This window comes from Triticum urartu, chromosome 7A, assembly GCF_056163025.1.
Source record: "Triticum urartu cultivar PI428250 chromosome 7A, HENAU_Tu73, whole genome shotgun sequence".
NCBI classification, from domain to species: domain Eukaryota; kingdom Viridiplantae; phylum Streptophyta; class Magnoliopsida; order Poales; family Poaceae; genus Triticum; species Triticum urartu.
In genome coordinates, this window is record NC_141879.1 from 695,232,502 (window position 1) to 695,240,096 (window position 7,595).

The following is a 7,595-nucleotide window of genomic DNA, read 5'->3' on the forward strand; positions in this document are numbered from 1 at the left end:
GGCACCACGCCGTCCTGGCAGAGATGGAGAAGGTCCTCAGGGAACCACCTGAGCCCTCAGAGCCTCCCAAGGTTCAGGGCCCCGGTGGCTCGTGAGGAGCTACCCCCTCGCGGCACGCCTTCAGCTGCACCAACTCTTCTTCGTCGACAAAATCAGGTGATATTTTCCAAGTTCGTTTAGCTGGGAGCGCCCCTTGGGCTGCATTATTCCCAGTCAGCGTGGGTCCGTCCCTGTGGCATGTATATCCCTGTTGCTTATGTCTTTAGTTTACCATGTTGGGGCACCCCTCGGGCTGCATCATCCCCAAGCCGCTCGGGCCTGACCCAGTGGCATGTATCTTTCTGCATTTGCCCAAGAGGATTTGCCTTCCATGCTTAATCTGCCCATGATTGTCACCTGCCCGATTATCACTTGCTCGATTGCCACCTGCCACGGGTACTCCCTTCATCATGCAATTCGCTTGCGCATTAAAAGGGGGGCTCCTGAGCATCGCGACTCAGGAGCTCTTACTGGCTCTTCAGCCCTCACCCCCAGGCCTTGTCCATGGCATCGCGGCCTGGCATACCAGCGACGGCTGAGCTCGCTCAAGGGCCAGGACCTGAGGACGTAGAGCACTTGCACATAACCGCCTCACAGGAACATACAGCCATCAAGACCCAAGACCAGGTGCAACCCGCCTTGAGGTAGGGCCCCGTGAGTCCCACGCTGGCTCAAGGGTGCCCAGATACACCTCGCAACCCTGCCATGCAAGCCACGTGTCAGGGCGGTGTTGTACACGCCTCGGAGGCTCCTCCCGGAGGGGGGGCCCTCCCACGCACAAGTGGAAGCACCATGCTCCATGCTGGCCGTCGACACTGCCGAGGAGCGGCTATGCCCGTGCACAAGTGGAAGAACTATGCTCCGCGCTGGTGATAAACAACTGAGGGCGGCTTCATAGTCGTACCAACCGCAGGGAGCCCCAGAGCTCAGCGTCCGGCCTCACCGCAACTCCTCCCCTCGGGAGAGCCGCGAGAGGGGGCTGGGCACGGGGGATGCGCATGGGTCACGTCCAAGCGTACGCCACCCAACCAGGTCTCCCGGACCTGGTCGTCGCACGCCCCTCCCGAGGCCTCGGCGAGGGCAGGTATGGAGATTGTTTGCGCGTCAAGGTGGACTCCTGAGCATCGCGACTTACGAGCCTAACTGGTCACGTAGCCCCTCACTCCTTGGTCCGTCCTAGTCTCCGGTCGGGCCAATGGCGGTTGAGGTATGCGCGGGGCCGGGCTCTGCCGACGTAGAACATTAATCTATCCTCGCGTACTCTCCCTATAAGCTGTTTGCGCGTCAAGGGGGACTCCTGAGCATCGCGACTCAGGAGCCTAACTGGTCACATAGCCCCTCACTCCTTGGTCCGTCCTGGTCTCTGGTCGGCCCAACGGCGGTTGAGGTATGCGCAGGGCCAGGCTCTGCCGACGCAGAACACAAAGCAAATAGGAAGTAAATCACAAAATCTCGAAGCAAATACTACAAAACATATGGTCCTCACAATACCAAATGAAAAGTTTAACGCCTCCACGAGGCCTGGTGCATATTACTAGAATAGGAAAGTAGCCGCGGATCACCCCTGGACACCGCCACCACCTGCAGAAGATGCTCCTCCCAGAGTAACGTCGCCTTCACCTGCACCACCAACCGCAGGATCGGCGGCATCGCTGGACAAGGGTGCGGAGACAAAGCCACGGAACTTCTTCAGCAAGGCCTCCACCTGACCTTGCACAGCTGCGGCGGCTGCTGCGCAGTGATCATCAGCCACAGGCTCCAGCAGCTCGTCAAGACAAGTGCTGGGGTCGCGAAGGTGCAGATGACTGAAGATACGAGTCAATGTAGCTGAAGACAGGACGCGAGCCTCTGCCTCTGCCATGGGACCGATACCATCCACGACTTCCTCGAGCGCCTTCACCAAGAGGGGAAGCAGCTGGGCAGGGCCGTCCTCATCAGTGGTCAGCCTCCTCTCCAAGCCGTACTCGTAGAGCGTCTTCAGTGCCACGCGAGACCTCTCCTCAAGATCGGCAAAGGCCACGCGGTCCTCAGCCAGGACCCGCGCCTTGGCATCAAGATCGGCCTCCCTCGCCTTCACCTTCTGCTCCAGCTCTTCCAGCGAGTTGCGCTCGGCGGCCTGCGTCTTCCCCAACTCCCCCAGCTCAGCGTCATGGTTCCTGATGGTGTCCTCCCAGGCCTTCATCTCCTCCTACTTTGCCTGGCGGCCGCGTGCTTCTTCGGCGTGCTTGTAGTGCAGGCTCTTCAGCTTGTCCTCCAGCTCTCGGCAGCGGTCGCGGGTGGCCTTGGCGTCCTTCAGTGCCGCCTCGCGATCGGCTGCATCATTGGCAGCGCTGTCCTTCTCCTTCTCGGAAGACACCGCGGCCGGACTCAGTGTCGTGCGAACTGCCCAGTCGGAATGAAGCCAGCCAGAGGCCAGCTCCAGGCGCCCGGCCGCCAGGCGCGGGTCCGCACTCAGGAGATCTCCTTGCAGTTGGGTCATCTCCAAAATAGCACGCTCCAAGACAGCAGCAGAGGCAGAAGAACCTGGGAGTGGAGGTGCAGCAGCGGGAGGAGGGGACGTCGTCACCAGGACCTGAGAGATTGCGGGTTCGGGAGCAGTCGGGACCTCATCAACTGAACCAGACGCCGGCACTTCCAGAGCCAGCGGGGCCATGGTGGTTGACTGCTCCTGGCGATGCTCCACTAGGCCTCACGAAGACAACTGGTCTAGGGAAGTGCAGGCGCTGGCGTCTCCTCTCTTAACAGAAGGGGGCGCAGCCGCCGGACCCTCCTTCCTCTTCTTCTCCGCAGTCAGCGGCCTGGACAACCAAAGACGAAAGTCAGGAAGCAGCGACATGAGCAAAATCAAGATGGAAATCGAGCACTTATTGGTCCACCGCGACGTATTCCACCTTCCGCTTGGGGAGCTAGAAGCCTGAAAGCCTCGAAGCCTGGGGAGTAGGCGCGCGGGCTCCAGGGACAGAAGATGGCGCGGTAGAGGGACCGGAGGCAGCTCCGGGCAGTGTCAAGACGGAGGTAGCATCCCGAGGAACCAGCGACGACCTACCCTTTGTGGGGAAGAGGGCTGCTCCCTCTCCTCCTGGCGAGCTTCGGTCTCGGCGTCGTCCAGCAGGGCGCGGAGGATCTCGGCCTTGCTCAGAGGAGGAGTCTCCCCCACCTCTTCAAGAGTCTTCTCCGAGTCCACCTCCTCTTCCTCCTCCCCACGGGACTCGTCAGAAGATACCTCCACCGGCTTCGGCGCCGCCGGGGCTACAGAGAGCGCAGGCGGCACTAGCCCGCGCGCGCTGAAGGTCGGGCGGGAGACCACGAGTGGCTCCCAGTCCTTGCGGAGGAACAAAGGAGTGAAAGCACTCGGTGGGTACCCTTGGTTGTCTCCAATCAAGAGGCGCAGGATAGCAGCCAGTTCGTCGCCAGGCAGGGCCCCTGGCCTCAGGCGGGTCTTGTCTTCTTCATCTCCGAGCTTCCACAAGGGGCGCGCACGTGCCTGAAGCGGGGCGACGCGCAGCACCAAGAACTTCCTCAGGAGCGTGGCCCCTGTGACCTTTGCCGCCTTCGCGTTGCCCGGCTTTAGGTCGGTCTGCATCTGCGCCAACACCGGCGAAGCCCGCTCGTCGGCAAGCTCTGCGCGGGGCCACCCCTTGTCAAACTAGGGCGCCTCCGTTGGCAATGCTAAGCGCGGGTGGACGCACTTAGCGTCCATCATGACCCATTTGGTCTGAATGTTGTCGGCCCTCTTCCCGGTGCTCGAGATTGAGTTTGATTTGCCGGAAGCGACGAAATTGGCGCACCCGGAGACGTGCCCGTCGCTGACGCGAAGGAAGAAGAAGTGGCGTAGGAGCGCCACAGATGGCATCACACCCAGGTACTCCTCGCAGTAGTAGGCGAAGATGGACAGAAGGAGGATAGAGTTGGGATGGAGGTGCAACCCCTGCAGCCCGTAGTGGTCGAGGACCTCATAAAAGAAATCAGAAAAGGGGGAACCAACCCGGCGACGATGCTGCTCGAGAAGAAGGGGAAGAAGGTGCTTCCCTCTGGCTCCGGCACGTTGGAGGCAAGCCAGAGCTCCTTCTTCCCCCATTCGTTGCTGTCGGTGTCAAAACCAGCGGATCTCGGGTAGGGGGTCCCGAACTGTGCGTCTAGGCGGATGGTAACAGGAGACAAGGGACACGATGTTTTTACCCAGGTTCGGGCCCTCTCGATGGAGGTAAAAACCTACTCCTGCTTGATTAATATTGATTATATGGGTAGTACAAGAGTAGATCTACCACGAGATCAAGGAGGCTAAACCCTAGAAGCTAGCCTATGGTATGATTGTTGTTCTGTCCTACGGACTAAAACCCTCCAATTTATATAGACACCGGAGAGGGCTAGGGTTACACAGAGTCGGTTACAATGGTAGGAGATCTATATATTCGTATCGCCAAGCTTGCCTTCCACGCCAAGGAAAGTCCCATCCGGACTGGGACGAAGTCTTCAATCTTGTATCTTCATAGTCCAAGAGTCTGGCCGAAGGTATAGTCCGGCTATCCGGACACCCCCTAATCCAGGACTCCCTCAGTAGCCCCTGAACCAGGCTTCAATGACGACGAGTCCGGCATGCAGATTGTCTTCGGCATTGCAAGGCGGGTTCCTCCTCCAAGTACTTAATAGAAGATTCTGAACACAAGGATAGTGTCCAGCTCTGTAAAATAAGTTCCACATACTGCCGTAGAGAGAATAGTATTTACACAAATCTAATCTGCTGACGTATTCCGTAGCATGACATCACACCACGGCCAAGCCTTTATTCGAATCGTCTTATTGTCCCACCTCAGCGCGTTTAGCGAGGCGGTTTCCTTGGCACGTCTTGTCGAAGCAGAGATCGTGTCCCCTTATTCCAGGATTCTCATCAATACGGGCGTGGGTAACCCAACCGCGCCATTGATTACGGCGCTTGGGAGATAAGCAAGTTTTACCAGGCTGGTGGGGACGCATAGTTGCATCCGCCCATATAAGGGGATAAGGATCCACCTTTTTCATCCATGCCTTCTTCCTCCTTTGCTCATCCATTTCCGCGCACTCGAGCTCTAGTGCCCAAGTCCGCACTCCCCACCTCAACCTTCTCCATCCATGTATGGAGCAGGAGGCAAGTGGATGGTCTCCTCCGTCACGGAGGGACACATCAAAAAGCTGAGGAAAGCCGGATACTTGTCCAATGACATCACGCACCGGCTCCCCGAAGAGGGGCAGCTCAACCCCACCCCCAGGCCCCATGAGAGGGTGGTGTTCCTCCCCCATTTCCTCCGCGGACTGGGCTTCCCTCTTCACCCATTTGTCTGGGGGCTCATGTTCTACTACGGCCTGGATTTCCACGATCTGGCCCCGAACTTCGTCCTCAACATCTCGGCGTTTATCGTCGTGTGCGAGGCCTTCCTCTGCATCCGTCCCCATTTCGGCCTATGGCTCAAGACTTTCAATGTCAAGCCAACGGTGGTCCGCGGCAACCAGGTGGAGTGCGGAGGCGCCATGGTGGGCAAGATGCCCAACATCCTATGGCTCGAGGGCTCCTTCGTGGAGACCCTGAAGGGGTGGCAATCAGGGTGGTTCTACATCACCGACCCGCGTGACCTTGAATGGGTCGCAGCCCCTGAGTTCCGATCTGGAACCCCTTCGTGGCTCACCTCCTGGAAGGAGACGGGCCTATCGTGGGGCGAAAAAGAAGAGGTGACCGGACTGTAAACATGCATCCAAAAACTGGTGAGCAAGAAGCTCAAACTTGTCAATGTAGTCCAGGTCATGCTCATTCGCCGGATCCTCCCATGCCAACAACGGGCCTTCAGCTTGTGGGAGTTCGACCCAGCGCAGCACCGAACTCTAAGAAGGCTCTTCGACACGACGTACGAAGATGCCTGGAAGGTGCTATTCAAGGGCGCCGAGGCTCCCGCATCCGCTACCGAGGATCACGGATTCAGCGTGCAGCGTCAAGCCGGCGCGGTAAGCTGTTTTACCTTTTACAGGATATTTGTCTTTCATAGTTTAACTCTATGCGAGATCTAAACTCCCGTGCCTTTGACGGGAATGGTTGGGGAAGGCCGAACAGATCAACTGTCCGGCCCCTCTGCCCGAAGAACGAGCCGATGCTCGCTTACCGAAGCTGCTGGCTCCGGCCCCTTATGTGGTGCCGGAGAAGAAGGTCAAGAAGAAGATCACGGGAACCCGAAAGAGTTCCCGGTGGATGGTGGTATCGGATTCATCATCCGATGACTCCGAGACGCACTCCTCCGTGAAGACGAGGAGGAGGAAGAAGAGGCCTCTCCCCCTTTAGCGGGGGGAGGAAAGAAAAGGAAGGCTGCCCCAACTGGGGAGCCCGAAGGGTCCAAGAAGGGGAAGACCCTTCCTCCGGACTACTCCACCAACGCCGACAACGGCGAAGTGGAGTGGCCGCACAGGGCCAAGCCCCTGGCGAAGTCGTAAGTATTTGGACACCAGAGTAATTCATAGTGTTCCTCCATTGCATAGCTTCTCCTTACGCCGAATAATTATGCAGTCCGCCCAAAGACCGGCTCGACGTGTCGTCGAGCGGTTCCCTGGATTCGTCGGATGTGAATTTGCTTCCGACAGCTACCTCCCCCCGTCCCACGGACGATGCCGAGGTGCTGTCCCAACAGGTTCCCAGCCAGGAGGAGGTGGTCCTGGAGGCGCCGCAAGGCGACCTCCCAGACTCCAGGCGCAAAGGGGATAAAACCCCCAAGGGCTCCGAGTCCGGCCTTGGGCCGGACACCGCGCCGGAACCTTCAATGGTTCCGGACTCCGGCAGGCAACCTCCTTCCAAGAGGAGCAAGCCTACTGAGCCGGTGACCTCCGTCCAACCGGAGGCACCGGACAATTTGCTGGAGGTGCTTGACGGCGCCTCCATCGATGAGGAGCACCGTACTGTAATGAGTACGGTGATCCAGAAGGTTCAGTCCGCTAAGAGAGGACTGACTGAAGCCTTTGCCAGCCTTTTAACAGGCTTTGAGGTAAGTAAAAAATATGTGAAAATGTTACCGCATAGACAGTAGCCCCTGATGCTCTGTTTGGCGTTCGGAAAGAAAAGCCGAATAGAGGATCTAATAACATTCGCAGGAGTCTAACATGAGTAAGTCAATATGCGTATGCAGGCTTCGCTGCTAGCCTCCGCCGCACTGACTGCGGAGGTGGCCACGCCGAAGAAAAACCTTGAGCTGTCCGAGAACGAGCTCGGTCATGCCAAGAAGCAGCTCGAGGAGAAAGAAGGTAAGCGATACGTTACGTAAGTATATAGAAAAGATGTGGTTGCAAAAAATGACAGGATCAACGTGCTATAACAGGGGCCACGACCGAGGTGGCGACCCTGAAGAAAGCGTTGTCCAAGGCCGAAAACCAAGTGGCCGCGGAGCGCGTGGAGCGAGGAAAGCAGGAGGCGCGGGTGGAGGAGGTGCAGAAAGAGCTCTCTCGTGAAAAAACACGAGAGTTTGGAGCTTGACTGAAAGACGCGAGCGTCAGAGCTTGTGGCAGCCCTCGACGGCGCTAAGTCTGCCAAAGCCGAAGCCCAAAAG

The 7,595-nt window shown here is 58.2% G+C and overlaps 1 pseudogene; it reads right to left on the reverse strand.

Moving 5' to 3' along the window:
* Positions 1 to 2,777: 2,777 nt before the first annotated feature.
* Positions 2,778 to 3,892, reverse strand: LOC147961649 (uncharacterized; annotated as a pseudogene).
* Between the last annotated feature and the right edge of the window lie 3,703 nt (positions 3,893 to 7,595).